Consider the following 17,536-nt stretch of genomic DNA (forward strand, 5'->3'; position numbering starts at 1 on the left):
AGAGCTATCATGACTGTAAGAATCCTCAGCCAGCATTCCCAAAACATTTTGACTGATTGAAAACGCGGTTGATTTTTTTTCAAAATGGCAAACTCCTTCTGAACCAAACCTTGTGATAAGACTCGCCTTAGGGCTGCTCTAGATCAGAAACAAAGAGACGACGACGATCTATACAAATCACAAGAACCGACCACCATCGCAGAAAAATAAGTCGCAGACACCTCCAGAAAGCAAAGTGTGATCTCTCGATAACTATAGGTATGGCTATATCGAAACTATCGAGCACGTGCTCCTCCAGTGTATGTTTTATAGAGATATTAGAATCAATTTCATCACTCCTTGGCTTTTAAAACATCCAGGCCGCACTGAAAGATACTACACCTCTCTGCTGCTCTCAGACTCCTGTTCTGCAATAACCTATAGTGTCGCCAGGTTCTGTGCGGCAGCAATTTCCATCAGACGGACGATGACTGACCCCACAGGGCCTGTAGCCAGAGCAATCTGTTATAACTGAAAGACTGCAAATGCTCCTTCTATCCCCCTCCAGAGGATCGATATTTACTATTAGCTGACCCTGCTAATAGTCTGCTTTAAATTTGTTTTTATTATAGCATGTTTTTAACTTGTTCTTTTATCTGACTTTTATGGAAACTGCGATTCCCCTTTTCGGGCACCTGTGCCCATTTCTATATATTCTGGTCATAGACCGTAATAAATTGCTGAACTGAACTACAGTAGAGTCTCACTTATCCAACACTCGCTTATCCAACGTTCTGGATTATCCAACGCATTTTTGTAGTCAATGTTTTCAATATATCATGATATTTTGGTGCTAAATTCGTAAATACTGTAATTACTACATAGCATTACTGCGTATTGAACTACTTTTTCTGCCAAATTTGTTGTCTAACATGATGTTTTGGTGCTTCATTTGTAAAATCATAACCTAATTTGATGTTTAATAGACTTTTCCTTAATGCCTCCTTATTATCTAACATATTCACTTATCCAACATTCTGCTGGCCCGTTTATGTTGGATAAATGAGACTCTACTGTATAGGTATGATATAAATATAACTAGTTGATCCACTGAGGCCCATCCGGTTACATTACAACACAGAATAAGTCCCTCAATACAGCTTACTATTCAGCAAATACATACAGGACTGTCTGGTTCGCTTGCTTGGAGCAAATAAAGGAAAGAGAAAGAGAAACAAGACTGCGATCCCGGAGTTATGGACTAAATAAGCAGACTTCCATTCCTCCAGAAAGTTGGCAAACTGTCACGACGGTGGCACAGGTTGTCCTTGATGCATTCAGCGATATAAATCCACGACAGAGGATTCTCTACATGCACTACATTGGAGAGATCCCAGAAATCTATATATATAAAAGGGTAATGAAATTTCGGCCTTGGACAAAACAACAAAACTACACATCCCAGAAACACTAAACTTGGCAGCAAAACCCCTCATCCATGCCGCTACGTTCATACAACAAAAAGAAAAGAAAAATAAAGTCCTAATTACAGGGAGAGGAATAATTGTTTTTATCCAATTGCTGCCAGTTAGAAGGCTAAGCTCCACCCACTTGGTCTCCTAGCAACCCGTTCAGCCCAGGGGACACTTAAGCCTCTTCCACACTACCTATAAAATACAGATTATCAGATTTGAACTGGATTATATGGCAGTGTAGACTCTAGGTCCTTCCACACAGCTATAGAACCCATTTGGGATCTTATATTATCTGCTTTGAACTGGATTATCTTGAGTCCACACTGCCATATCATCCACTTCAGTGTGGATTTTATACAGGTGTAGAAGGGGCCTCATCCACTTCTAAGCAGATCATATCTATATATATAAAAGAGTGATGGCATCACGGCAGCGGACAAAACAACAAAAGTAAACACCCCACAACCTCGAAAATTGACATCACAACCCCTCACCCATGCCTCTAGGTTGATACAACAAAAAGAAAAGAAAAATAAAGTCCTAATTAGAGGGAGAGGAATAATAGTTTTTATCCAATTGCTGCCAGTTAGAAGGCTAAGCTCCGCTCACTTGGTCTCCTAGCAACCCACTCAGCCCAGGGGACCCTTTACCTTAACTACCAGCAATTCCTCAATACTTTATTTCCCATACCACCATACTTCGCGACAGCAATGCGTGGCTGGGCACAGCTAGTTAGGTTATAAATATAATATGAAATAATTACTGTGGTAGAATAATACAGAACAATATAATATCTGAAACCAGGACGGTAAATAAATAAAGAGCAACACTCTGAAAGCAGGGAAATTGGGAAACAATCAGGGCCAGCTAACACCTCCCAACAAGGCCATTACATGCTAATCAAGGTGCCTAATTGCAGCATTCATACCTGCCACACTGAGACTATTAATTGCTACTCAAACTGACCGACCAAGGATTCCGCAAGGTAGAAAGTGGCAAGGCTTTGAGGCTGCAAGGCTATTCACTGCTGTTCAACCTGGCCAACAAAGGATTCCCATATGCCACAGCAACGTGTGGCTGGGCACAGCTAGTATTCTACGATGACTCCCCAAGCTTTGGAGCATTCCCGTTTACACCAGCCTCCTGGGAACCCACCCTTACTTTTGCTACGGCCAAAACGTACTGAGGAAGGGGTGGGAGGGAGCTCGAGCGGCGGCCAAATTTAGAAGCAGCAGAACTGAAACCGAGTACGAGCCCTGATCCGGTTTCTCACGGTCTGAATAGGCCCGTGGGTGGTCCGAACGCCCGACTCCGTGGCCATTGTTGCCCGGTCACGCCTTGATGCTTGAGCAAATATGAAGGCCAAGCCGTGTTGGAACTGGGTGGCTTTGCTTTTTGGGATGTTCCCCACAATCTTGGTATGTTCCCAAGATCCCGTCTCAACCTTTGCCCCCAGATGCCCCATTACTGCAGTCTGGGCCTGTCTGTCTGGCATGGAAGGCCTATCTTCAATGCAACAACAACAACAACAACAACAACAACAACAACAACAACAATAATAATAATAATAATAATAATAATAATAATAAATATTATTATTATTATTAATTTTCCAGGGAGATTCATTGTCCCCTCTGCTTTCCATTATTGCCATGATCCCTCTGTCAACAATCTTACAAGAAACAAATCTCGGCTATCAAACATCTAAGAAATCTCACAAAATTTCGCATCTGATGTACATGGATGACTTGAAGCTGTATGGGAAAACGGAAACTGAAATCCAGTCTCTGACCAACACTGTCTGAATTTTTAGCACTGATATCAGCATGGAGTTTGCTTTGGACAAATGTTCAACTCTGGCATTGAAGAAGGGAAAAATCACTGAAAGTGAGGGCATAAATATGCCTAATGGCCAAACAATAAAGTGTCACAAGCCAGAGGCCTATAAATATCTGGGCATACTACAGCTGGACAACATCAAGGATGAATATGTGGAGACTGTGGTCAGTAAAGAATACACACAAAGGGTCAGAAAAATTCTCAAAAGCAAGCTCAATGGAGGCAACACCATCAAGGCCATAAACACCTGGGCCATACCTGTCATAAGATATACTGCTGGCATTATAAACTGGACACAAATGGAACTTGACAATTTGGACAGAAAAACAAGAAAACTCATGACCATTCATCACTCACTGCACCCTCGCACTGATGTTGACGGCTTTATCTGCCTAGAAGATCAGGGGGCAGAGGACTCTTACAAGTAAAACAAGCAGTCAAAGAAGAAGAACATGCCCTGGCAGAATATGTAAAGCAAAGTGAAGAACCTGCTTTGATTGAAGCCAAAAATCAGAGACTCCACAAAGCACAGCAGACAAAAAACTAGTACAAGAAAACCGCACTACAAACTAGAGCTGACAGCTGGCACAACAAAACATTGCATGGAAAGTTCCTTGACAAAATTGAAGGAAAAGCTGATAAGGAGAAGACCTGGCTCTGGCTCACAAATGAGACCCTGAAGAAGGAGACGGAAGGCCTGATCCTTGCAGCCCAGGAGCAAGCCATCAGGACAAATGCAATTAATAATAATAATAATAATAATAATAATAATAGAAGACCTGGCTCTGGCTCACGAATGGGACCCTGAAGAAGGAGACAGAAGGCCTGATCCTTGCAGCCCAGGAGCAAGCCATCAGGACAAAGGCCATTAAGGCCAAGATCGAAAAATCAACCGATGACCCAAAATGCAGACTGTGCAAGGAAACCGACGAAACCATGGATCATATCCTCAGCTGCTGTAAGAAAATTGCACAGACAGACTACAAACAGAGGCACAACTATGTGGCCCAAATGATCCATTGGAACTTATGCCTCAAGGACCACCTCCCAGCAGCAAAGAACTGGTGGGATCACAAACCTGCAAAAGTATTGGAAAATGAGCAGGCAAAGATACTGTGGGACTTCCGAATCCAGACTGACAAAGTTCTGGAACACAACACACCAGACATCACAGTTGTGGAAAAGAAAAAGGGTTGGATCATTGATGTCGCCATCCCAGGTGACAGTCGCACTGACGAAAAACAACAGGAACAGTCTAATAGCATTGAATGTCTAATGGCATTGAATCCGCCCTGAATGATAGAGAAATCTGCACCGACATGTAACCCAGCGCACAGACAGACACACCCACGGCCCTCCACCTGGAACTGGGACTAACCAACAAGCAGCCTGTATGTGGACAAAGACTTGGACTGAAGAGGGCAATAAATAGCCAGGCCAGGATCAGGAAGGGTCAGGTGAGGCGGGATTAGGATCAAGGAAGGAAGAAAGGATTGGCTGAGCAACTGGGACAGAGCTGCAAGGCTGGATTGTATTCGACTGCATGCATTTTAAGTTAGTGTCCTTTGTCTTGTACTCCCAAGTAACAAATAACAACAATAATAATAGTAATAATACTATAATAATAATTATTATTACTATGGAAGTCTCCTGAGAATTCTCCGATAAAGGGCCAATGCTGGAATTCTAGACTGGACTTCCATAGCCGAAAGTTCACCAAAATACAAATCCCAGTACAGTAGAGTCTCACTTATCCAAGCTAAACGGGCCGGCAGAACCTTGGATAAGCGAATATCTTGGATAATAAGGAGGGATTAAGGAAAAGCCTATTAAACGTCAAATCTATACAGTAGAGTCTCACTTATCCAAGCTAAACGGGCCGGCAGAAGCTTGGATAAGCGAATATCTTGGATAATAAGGAGGGATTAAGGAAAAGCCTATTAAACGTCAAATCTATACAGTAGAGTCTCACTTATCCAAGCTAAACGGGCCGGCAGAACCTTGGATAAGCGAATATCTTGGATAATAAGGAGGGATTAAGGAAAAGCCTATTAAACGTCAAATCTATACAGTAGAGTCTCACTTATCCAAGCTAAACGGGCCGGCAGAACCTTGGATAAGCGAATATCTTGGATAATAAGGAGGGATTAAGGAAAAGCCTATTAAACGTCAAATCTATACAGTAGAGTCTCACTTATCCAAGCTAAACGGGCCGGCAGAACCTTGGATAAGCGAATATCTTGGATAATAAGGAGGGATTAAGGAAAAGCCTATTAAACGTCAAATCTATACAGTAGAGTCTCACTTATCCAAGCTAAACGGGCCGGCAGAACCTTGGATAAGCGAATATCTTGGATAATAAGGAGGGATTAAGGAAAAGCCTATTAAACGTCAAATCTATACAGTAGAGTCTCACTTATCCAAGCTAAACGGGCCGGCAGAAGCTTGGATAAGCGAATATCTTGGATAATAAGGAGGGATTAAGGAAAAGACTATTAAACATCAAATTAGATTATGATTTTACAAATTAAGCACCAAAACATCATGTTATACAACAAATTTGATAGAAAAAGTAGTTCAATACGCAGTAATGTTATGTTGTAATTACTGTATTTAGGAATTTAGCACCAAAATACCATGATATATTGAAAACATTGACTACAAAAATGGCTTGGTTTATCCAGAAGCTTGGATAAGCGAGGCTTGGATAAGTGAGACTCTACTGTATATATAAAAGGGTAATGGAATCACGGCACCAGACAAAACAACTAAACTAAACACCTCACAACCTCGAAAATTGACAGCACAACCTCTCATCCACGCCTCTACGTTCATACAACAAAAAGAAAAGAAAAATTAAGTCCTAGCCACAGCAACGCGTGGCCAGGCACAGCGAGTAATAATAATAATAATAATAATAATAATAATAATAATAATAATAGTAAGTTGTTAATATTATGGCACACCTGCAGGCTCTCAGGAGCCGGGTTTCATAATAATAATAATAATGATAATAATAAATTAATATTAATATTATTATGCCATGCCTGCAGACCCTCAGGAGCCTGGTTTAATAATAATAATAATAATAATAATAATTTGTTAATATTATGGCACACCAGCAGACCCTCGGGAGCCTGGTTGAATAGTAATAATCTATATATATAAAAGGGTAATGGAATCATGGCACCGGACAAAACAACTAAACTAAATGCCCCACAACCTCGAAAATTGACAGCACAACCTCTCATCCACGCATCTACGTTCATACAACAAAAAGAAAAGAAAAATAAAGTCCTAGCCACAGCAACGCATGGCCAGGCATAGCTAGTAATAATAATAATAATAGTAAGTTGTTAATATTATGGCACACCTGCAGACCCTCAGGAGCCTGGTTTAATAGTAATAATCTATATATATAAAAGGGTAATGGAATCACGACACCAGACAAAACAACTAAACTAAACACCCCACAACCTTGAAAATTGACAGCACAACCTCTCATCCACACCTGTACGTTCATACAACAAAAAGAAAAGAAAAATTAAGTCCTAGCCACAGCAACGCGTGGCCGGGCACAGCTAGTAATAATAATAATAATAATAGTAAGTTGTTAATATTATGGCACACCTGCAGGCCCTCAGGAGCCGGGTTTCATAATCATAATAATAATGATAATAAATTAATATTAATATTATTATGCCATGCCTGCAGACCCTCAGGAGCCTGGTTTAATAGTAATAATAATAATAATAATAATAATAATAATAATAATAATAATAATAATAATAATAATAATAATTTGTTAATATTATGGCACACCTGCAGACCCTCAGGAGCCTGGTTTAATAGTAATAATAATAATAATAATAATAATAAATTTGTTAATATTATGGCACACCTGCAGACCCTCAGGAACCTGGTTTAATAGTAATAATCTATATATATAAAAGGGTAATGGAATCACGACACCGGACAAAACAACTAAACTAAACGCCCCACAACCTCGAAAATTGACAGCACAACCTCCCATCCACGGCTCTATGTTCATATAACAAAAAGAAAAGAAAAATTAAGTCCTAGCCACAGCAACGCGTGGCCGGGCACAGCTAGTTACGTTATGATTTTATAAATTAAGCACCAAAACATCATATTATACAACACATTTGACAGAAAAAGTAGTTCAATACGCAGTAATGTGATGTTGTAATTACTGTATTTACGAACTTAGCACCAAAATATCACGATATATTGAAAACATTGACTACGAAAATGCATTGGATAATCCAGAACCTTGGATAAGTGAGATTCTACTGTATTCCAGCTATAACCGTGCCGTGAGGATACATAATAGGCGTCATTTGGAAATCGTCATAGGGTGGAAAAAGAAAGAAACTCCCGAGATAAACTGCTGGATAAATAAGATGTTGGAAATGATGAATATGGACAAGTTGACGTATTTATTAAAAAATAATTATGGTAGACCTAAAAAACAAACTAACTGGGGTTTGATAAAAAAAAACTACTTGAAAGAAGAACAAATGAAGGTGTTAATTTAAGCATAAGATTTGTTATTATACTTTGAGTGCAAGAAGATACCGACACTCGAGAGAAAGAGATAAGAAAAGGCAATCAAAAACCCACTAAAGTAACTGTGTAAAAGATGGAAGTCAATGTATGTACATATTTATAATATTTTATTTTATTATTATTTTTGTTATTATTATTATTATTTCTTTATTATTTCTACCTTCCTTTTCTATAAACACCTTTATTCCCACACTTTCGCTGTACATATGACTTGAAAATAAATATATATATATATTTAAAAAAGGAATCATCATAGGGGATGTCATTTCATTTAGGTGAGAATCCGCCCTGAGTCCCCTTGGGGAGATAGGGTGGAATACAAATAAAGTATTATTATTATTATTATTATTATTATTATTATTATTATTATTATTATTATATTTTTATTATATTATTACTAGCTGTGCCCGGCCAAGCGTTGCTGTGGCGAAGTCTGGTGGTATGGGAAATAAAGTATTGAGGAATTGGTGGTAGTTAAGGTAAAGGGTAAAGCTTTTCCCCTGACAATAAGTCCATTATAAATGGGTGATATAATAATAATAATAATAATAATAATAATAATAATAATAATAATAATAATAATAATAATAACAACTTTATTCTTATACCCCGCCCCATCTCCCCAAAGGGACTTGGGGCGGCTTACATGGAGCCATGCCCGGACATAACAATATAAAAGCGAACAATGCAATAAAACAAACAATCAACGATAAACAACAATATTGATAAAACATTATATAGCTGTGTGGAAGGGCCTTGAGTCTACACTGCCATATAATCCAGTTAAAATCAGATAATCTGTATTTTATAGGCAGTGTGGAAGAGGCCTAAGTGAGGCTTAACTCTGCCTGTCCCCTGGGCTGAACGGGTTGCTAGGAGACCAAGTGGGCGGAGCTTAGCCTTCTAACTGGCAGCAATCGGATAAAAACAATTATTCCTCTCCCTCTAATTAGGACTTTCTTTTTCTTTTTCTTTTCTTTTTGTTGTATGAACGTAGAGGCATGGATGAGGGGTTGTGCTGCCAAGTTTAGTGTTTCTGGGATGTGTAGTTTTGTTGTTTGGTCCTAGGCCGAAATTTCATTACCCTTTTATATATATGATATGATGTTTTTTACTGGGATAATTGTTTTATTGCTTTGTTACTGTTATTTGTTTGTTTTATCGGGCCTGGCCCCATGTAAGCCGCCCCAAGTCCCTTCGGGGAGATGGGGCGGGGTATAAAAATAAAGTAGTAGTTATTATTATTATTATTATTATTATTATTATTATAAGATAGAAGACTAGCTGTGCCCGGCCACGCGTTGCTGTGGCAAAGTGGTGGTGGTATTGGTTAAAAATTGTTCTGTAATTTTAATTTGACGTTATTTAGTATTTTTAAATTAATTTTATTGTAAGTTATCTTTTTATTTATTATATTTTATTATTTTCTTGTATTATTTTTAGTTATTTTGTGTTATTATAGTATTTTATTGTATTAATTTTTTAGTGTTATTATTATTTTTTATTGGGTTGCTAGGAGACCAAGTTGGAGGAGCTTAGCCTTCTAACTGGCAGCAATTGGATAAAAGCAATTATTTCTCTCCCTCTAAGTAGGACTTTATTTTTCTTTTCTTTTTGTTGTATCAACCTAGAGGCGTGGATGATGGGTTGTGTTGTCAAATTTCGAGGTTGGGGGGCCTGTAGTTTTGTTGTTTTGTGGATCGCCATGATGCCATCACTCTTTTATATATATAGATAGAAGATTTATTACTATATTATTATTATGTATAAACCCCATTCACACTTCTCTTGAGCACTTCTATTTTTTGCCAGGGTCGGATTTCTTCAGACAAATGTCACAGACATCCCCGAACATGATGAAACCGATTCGTGCAACGCTACCAAAAGGGATTTCCCCCCGCATCACCCGAGCCTCAGAAAAAAACCTGCAACAAGGTTGCCCGAGGTCAGAACCAACTTGAGGTAACCCATCATCATCATCAAAAACATCATCATCCTTAAGAAAGACATCATCCCAGACCGTCTCTGGGAACGGCGGCCACCCAGCTTTCAAAACAAGGAGCCAAATTTGCATCTTCGGCAAATTTGCATCTTCGGAAAACTCACAGCAACCCATTATTATTATTGCCGATTATTCTTATATTGTTGCTTATTGTTATTGCGCCATTACATAATTATTACTATTTCCCATTATTCTTACATTATTGTTGCAAGGTCCTTATATTATTGCTTGTTGTTCTTGCACCATGGCTTTTCTTGCATTATTATTTCCTATTATTCTTATATTATTATTGCATTTGTTATTGCACCATTGCTCTTATGGCAAGATCATTATATTATATTACTGTATTCGTTTTCACAGTTCACAGAAACACAATAATAATAATAATAATAATCAGCTGATGACCCAAAATGCAGACTGTGCAAGGAAACCGACGAAACCATTGATCATATCCTCAGCTGCTGTAAGAAAATCGCACAGACAGACTACAAACAGAGGCACAACTATGTGGCCTAAATGATTCATTGGAACTTATGCCTCAAGTACCACCTCCCAGCAGCAAAGAACTGGTGGGATCACAAACCTGCAAAAGTATTGGAAAATGAACATGCAAAGATACTGTGGGACTTCCGAATCCAGACTGACAAAGTTCTGGAACACAACACACCAGACATCACAGTTGTGGAAAAGAAAAAGGTTTGGATCATTGATGTTGCCATCCCAGGTGACAGTCGCATAGATGAAAAACAACAGGAAAAACTCAGCCGCTATCAGGACCTCAAGATTGAACTTCAAAGACTCTGGCAGAAACCAGTACAGGTGGTCCCGGTGGTGATGGGCACACTGGGTGCTGTGCCAAAAGATCTCAGCCGGCATTTGGAAACAATAGACATTGACAAAATCACCATCTGCCAACTGCAAAAGGCCACCCGACTGGGATCTGCACACATCATCAGAAAATACATCACACAGTCCTAGACACTTGGGAAGTGTTCGACTTGTGGTTTTGCGAAACGAAATCCAGCATATCTATCTTGTTTGCTGTGCCATACAACGTCGTTGTGTTGATAATAATAATAATAATAATCACTTTGGTAATACACAGTGCTTCACTCCCTTCTCAGGGAGGTTGTATTGTTCTATTATACCACAGTAATTTGTATATATTCTAATTTTAGTGTTTTTGAATACTTGGAACCAGATTGTATTCATTTTCATGGTTTACAGCAACATAATAATAATAATAATAATGACAACGTTGGTAATACACAGTGCTTCACTACCTTCTCAGTTTTCTTTCTGGAAGAATCCTTTCTTGGGAGGTGTTAGCTGGCCCTGGTTGTTCCCTTTCTGGAATCCCCAATTTCCCTGCTTTCAGAGTGTTGCTCTTTATTGACTGTCCTGGTTTTAGAGATTATATTATATGAATTGTTGCTTTTACATTGTTTTTAGGCATTGAATTTTTGCCTATTTATTGTAAGCCGCTTTGAGTGCCCTTGGGGAGAAAGGAGGCGTACAAGTGATGTAAATAAATAAATATAAATAAACTAGCTGTGCCCGGCCACGCGTTGCTGTGGCGAAGTCTGGTGGTGTGGGAAATAAAGTATTGAGGAATTGGTGGTAGTTAACGTAAAGGGTAAAGGTTTTCTCCTGACATTAAGTCCAGTTGTGTCCGACTGCACACTAAAGTGGATTATATGGCAGTGTGGAGTCACGTTAATCCAGTTCAAAGCTGATAATATAAGATTATAAATGGGTTATATAGCTGTGTGGAAGGGCCTTGATTCCACACTGCCATCTGATAATCTGTATTTTATAGGCCTAAGTGAGGTCTAACTCTGCCTGTCCCCTGGACTGAGTGGCTTGCTAGGAGACCAAGTGGGCGGAGCTTAGCCTTTTAACTGGCAGCAATTGGATAAAAACAATTATTCTTCTCCCTCTAATTAGGGCTTTATTTTTCTTTTCTTTTTGTTGTATGAACGTAGAGGCATGGATGCTGGGTTGTGCTGCCAAGTTTAGTGTTTCTGGGATGTGTAGTTTTGTTGTTTTGTCCTAGGCCGAAATTTCATTACCCTTAGATTGCTGGCTGTTATTGCACCATTGCATTATTATTATTTCCTAATCTTCTTATATTATTATTGCACCATTGTTCATATTACAAGTCATTATATTATTATTGCCTATTGTTCTTACACAATTGCTCTTATTGCATTATTAATTCCTATTATTCTTACATTATTACTGCTGATTGTTATTGCACCATTGCTTTTATGGCAAGAACATTGTATTATTATTATTGTTGTTGTTGTTGTTTATTGTTATTGCACCATTGTTCTAATAGCATTATTATTCCTATTATTCTTATATTATTATTGCATATTGTTATTTCACCATTCCTCTTATGGAAAGATCATTATATTGTTATTATTAATATTAATATTATTGCACCATTGCTCTCATTTCATTATTATTATTATTATTATTATTTCCTATTATTCTTATGGCAAGATCATTATATTACTATTATTGCTTTTTGTTATTGCACCATTGCACCATTGTTCTCATTTCATTATTATTATTATTTCCTGTTATTATTATGGCAAGATCATTATATTATTATTATTGCTTATTGTTATTGCACCATTGCTCTTATTGCATTATTATTATTATTTCCTATTACTATTATATTATTATTGAATATTGTTATTGCATCATTGTTCTTATTGCAAGATCATTATATTATTGCATGTTGTTATTTCACCATTGCTCTTACTGCATTATTATTTCCTATTATTATTATATTATTATTTCATATTGTTATTGCATCCTTGTTCTTATTGCATCACTATATTATTATTATTGCTTATTGTTATTGCACCATTGCTCTTACTGCATTATTATTATTATTTCCTATTATTATATTATTACTGAATATTGTTATTGCACCATTGCTCTTATTGCAAGATCATTATATTATTAATATTGCTTATTGTTATTGCACCATTGCTCTTACTGCATTATTATTATTATTTCCTATTATTATTATATTACTATTTCATATTGTTATTGCATCATTGTTCTTATTGCAAGATCATTATATTATTGCATATTGTTATTTCACCATTGCTCTTGTTGCATTATTATTATTATTATTATTTCCTATTATTATATTATAACTGAATATTGTTATTGCATCATTGTTCTTATTGCAAGATCATTATATTATTGCATATTGTTATTTCACCATTGCTCTTATTGCATTATTATTATTATTTCCTATATTATTATTGCATATTGTTATTTCACCATTGCTCTTATTGCATTATTATTATTTCCTATTATTATGATATTACTATTTCATATTGTTATTGCACCATTGTTCTTATTGCAAGATCATTATATTATTGCATATCGTTATTTCACCATTGCTCTTACTGCATTATTATTATTATTATTTCCTATATTATTATTGCATATTGTTATTGCACCATTGCTCTTACTGCATTATTATTATTATTGCAGATTATTATTATATTATTGAATATTGTTATTGCACCATTGCTCTTATTGCAAGATCATTATATTATTGCATATCGTTATTTCACCATTGCTCTTACTGCATTATTATTATTATTATTTCCTATTATTATATTATAACTGAATATTGTTATTGCACCATTGCTCTTACTGCATTATTATTATTATTATTATTATTATTGCCGATTATTATTATATTATTGAATATTGTTATTGCACCATTGCTCTTATTGCAAGATCATTATATTATTGCATATTGTTATTGCACCATTGCTCTTATTGCATTATTATTATTTCCTATTATTATATTATTACTGAATGTTGTTATTTCACCATTGCTCTTATTGCATTATTATTATTATTTCCTATTATTATATTATTACTGAATGTTGTTATTGCACCATTGCTCTTATTGCAAGATCATTATATTGTTATTGCTTATAGGCTGTTAGGAATGGTGGGAGTTGGAGTCCAAAATTGGGCCCCTGCCTGGCCTAGGAAATGGTTCCCAGTGGCCTCCCTTTCAAAATGGCCCAGCCTTTCCCTCCTCCTCCCTCTTTGGTCCTCACCTGACTTCAAAATGAGTGACAAGGGCCCGACCAATGAGGTGGGAGGAAAGGCGAGTTCAGGGCGGGGCCTAATCCTTCTCCGGGCCGAGGGGGCGTGGCTTGGGGAAAGAGGCTCCAAACAGGGCCCGGGGAGGGCGTGGCCTGCCGAGGCTCCTCCCCCCTCCCGCTTGTGACTGACAGATCTACTCGAGCGCAGGGTTGAGGCCTATCCGGTGAGGGCCCTCCGCCCCGGCGAGATCCGTGAGTCCTCCCGGGAGAGGCGGAGGGGGAAACGCCGCCCGAAAGGGTCCCTCCTCACCTGCGCTGCCGCTGCTCCTTCTCCTCCTCCTCCGGACGGCGCTGCTCCCACCTCAAACACCACACGCGCAGGCCCCGCCCCTCCGCCCACCCCGCGCTGCCATTGGCCGCCCGCGCTGCCGCTCCTCCGCCACGCCCCGCCTCCCCAAAAAGGGGCCAATGGGAAATCACAGCGCGTCCTCCGTGCCGGCCAATCAGGCCCTTTTTGCGCTCGGCGCCATCCGAGGCGGGGAAGAAAGGGCGGGGCGAGGAGGGCCCGGCTCTGATTGGTCCAGAGGGGAGGCGCGCCTGGGCCAGGCCGCTCTGAGCATGCGCGCTTCGGCCAGGCGGCTCTGAGCGTGCGCGCCGCCCTTCCTTCTTTCCTTCCTCGGCCCAGCCTCCACGACGCCTCAGCTTCGGACCAATCAGAAGGCGAGTCTGTCATTGCTAGTCTCCTGACGTGTTGTCGAAGGCAATCCCTGGGTCGCTGTGGGGGTTCCGGCCCGGCATCACTCTCTCCTGACGTTTCGCCTGAATCTATGGCAGGCACCCTCAGAGGTTGTGAGGTCTGTCAGAAACGAGGCCAGTGGGGTTTAGACGTCCAGCGTTGGGAAACAATCAGGGCCAGCTAACACCTCCCAACAAAGGACTCCGCCCCTTCTAGCCAGGAAGCAGCCAGGCTTTGAAGCTGCAAGGCCATTCAGAGGGGGTTTATACGTCTATGGAATGATGCCCAGGGTTGGGAGACAATCAGGGCCAGCTAACACCTTCCAACAAAGGACTCCGCCCCTTCTAGGCAGGAAGCAGCCAGGCTTTGAAGCTGCAAGGCCATTCAGTAGGGTTTATACGTCTGTGGAATGATGCCCAGGGTTGGGAGACAATCAGGGCCAGCTAACACCTCCCAACAAAGGACTTTGCCCCTTCTAGGCAGGAAGCAGGCAGGCTTTGAAGCTGCAAGGCCATTCGGTGGGGTTTATACATCTGTGGAATGATGCCCAGGGTCGGGAAACAATCAGGGCCAGCTAACACCTCCCAACAAAGGACTCCGCCCCTTCTAGGCAGGAAGCAGCCAGGCTTTGAAGCTGCAAGGCCATTCAGTGCTAACCAAGCTGTCCAGTGGCAACATTCACACTTGCCTCCCAACAGACAAGAGTTCTTTAAACCCCACTTGCCTAGTTTCCAATAGGTCTCCCAACCTCTAGGTGTGGGCAAAATGTCAGGAGAACATGCTTCTGGAAGGTGGTCAGGCAGCCCGGAAAACACACAGCAACCCATTATTATTATATTATTATTGTCTATTGTTATTGCATCATTACTCTAATTGCATTATTATTATTATTATTATTATTATTATTACTATTGCCTATTATTCTTACATTATTGCTGCATATTGTTATTGCAAGGTCCCTATATTATTGCTTATTGCTATTGCACCATTGCTCTTATTGCATTATTATTTCCTATTATTCTTATATTATTATTATTAAATGTTGTTATTGCACCATTGTACTTATTGCAAGAACATTATATTATTATTATTATTATTATTATTATTGCCCAATCACTCTTTGTGAAATATATTGTTATTGCTTATTTCACTGGGACTCTTATTGCATCATTATTCTTGCCTATTACACTTAAATTATAATTACTTTTTGCTGTTGCACATCACTCTTATGACATTATTATTATTGCCTTTTATTCCTATATTATTATTGCTTATTGTTATTGCACAATCACTCTTATTGCATCATTATTCTTGCCTATTATTCTTATATTATCATCATTTTTTGCTATTGCACCATAATTATTCTTTCCTATTATTCTTATATTATTGTTGCTGATTGTTATTGCATCACTCTTATTTCATCATTGTTATTGCCTATTCTTATATTGTTGCTTTTTGCTATTTCACTATCACTCTAATTGCATTATTATTATTGCTTTTTCTTATTGCACCATCACTCTTATTGCATAATTGTTATTGTCTGTTATTCTTATATTATTGCCTTTTGCTATTGTACAATCAAGCTAATTGCATTATTATTATTATTGCCTATTATTAGTAGATTATTATTGCTTTTTGCTATTGCACAATCATTCTTATTGCATTATTACTATTGCCTATTATTTGTAGATTATTGCTTTTTGCTATTTGACGTTCACTCTAATTGCATGATTATTGCCTATTGTTCTTATATTATTGCTTATTGTAATTTCACCATCATTTTAATTACGTAATTATTATTGCCTGATATTCTTACATTATCGTTTCATATTATTATTGCAAATCTTTATATTATTGCTTATTGGTATTGCACCATTGCTCTTATTACAAGTCATTATATTATTGCATCTTGTTATTGCACCACTGCTCTTATTGCAAGACCATTATTATTATTATTATTATTATTATTATTATTATTATTATTGTTATGAGTCTCCTATTGGGTCAGAAGGGCGGGATACAAATACTGTAATAAGATAATAATAAATATTATTATTGCTTATTGTTAATTTACCATTGCTCTTATTCCATTATTATTATTTCCTATTATTCTTACATTATTACTGCTGATTATTATTGCATCATTGCTCTTATTGTATTATTTCCTATTATTCTTATTATTGCATATTGTTATTGCTCCATCGCTCTTATGGCAAGTTCATTGTAATATTATTATTGTTGTTGTTATTATTGCATCATCGCTCTTATTGCATTATTTCCTATTATTCTTATATTATTATTGCATATTGTTATTGCACCATCGCTCTTATGGCAAATTCATTGTATTATTATTATTATTATTATTATTATTATTATTATCATTATTGCTTATTGTTATTGCAGCATCGCTCTTATTGCATTATTTCCTCTTATTATTGTTACATTATTACTGCTCTTATTATTACATTATTATCGCTCTTATCGCAAGTTCATTGTATTATTATTATTATTATTATTGCTTATTATTATTGCATCATCGCTCTTATTGCATTATTATTTCCTATTATTCTTATATTATTATTGCATATTGTTATTGCACCATTGCTCTTATTGCAAAACCATTATTATTATTATTACTATTATTATTATTATTGCATCATCACTCTTATTGCATTATTATTTCCTATTATTCTTACATTATTATTGCATATTGTTATTGCACAATTGTTCTTATTGCATTATTATTTCCTATTATTCTTACATTATTATTGCATATTGTTATTGCACCATTGTTCTTATTGCAAGACCATTATATTATTAT

General features: G+C 37.7%; 1 protein-coding gene across 1 annotated transcript in view; it reads right to left on the reverse strand.

The window, feature by feature from the left end:
* The window catches only part of mtmr4 (myotubularin related protein 4), a 74,760-nt gene extending 60,358 nt beyond the window's left edge, over window positions 1-14,402 (reverse strand). The window contains exon 1 of the mRNA XM_062960300.1: window positions 14,290-14,402. The gene's annotated coding sequence lies outside the window, so the exon portion shown is untranslated. The remainder of the gene's footprint in view (window positions 1-14,289) is intronic.
* Between the last annotated feature and the right edge of the window lie 3,134 nt (window positions 14,403-17,536).

The sequence above is a fragment of the Anolis carolinensis genome, unplaced genomic scaffold (genome assembly GCF_035594765.1).
Source record: "Anolis carolinensis isolate JA03-04 unplaced genomic scaffold, rAnoCar3.1.pri scaffold_7, whole genome shotgun sequence".
NCBI lineage: Eukaryota > Metazoa > Chordata > Lepidosauria > Squamata > Dactyloidae > Anolis > Anolis carolinensis.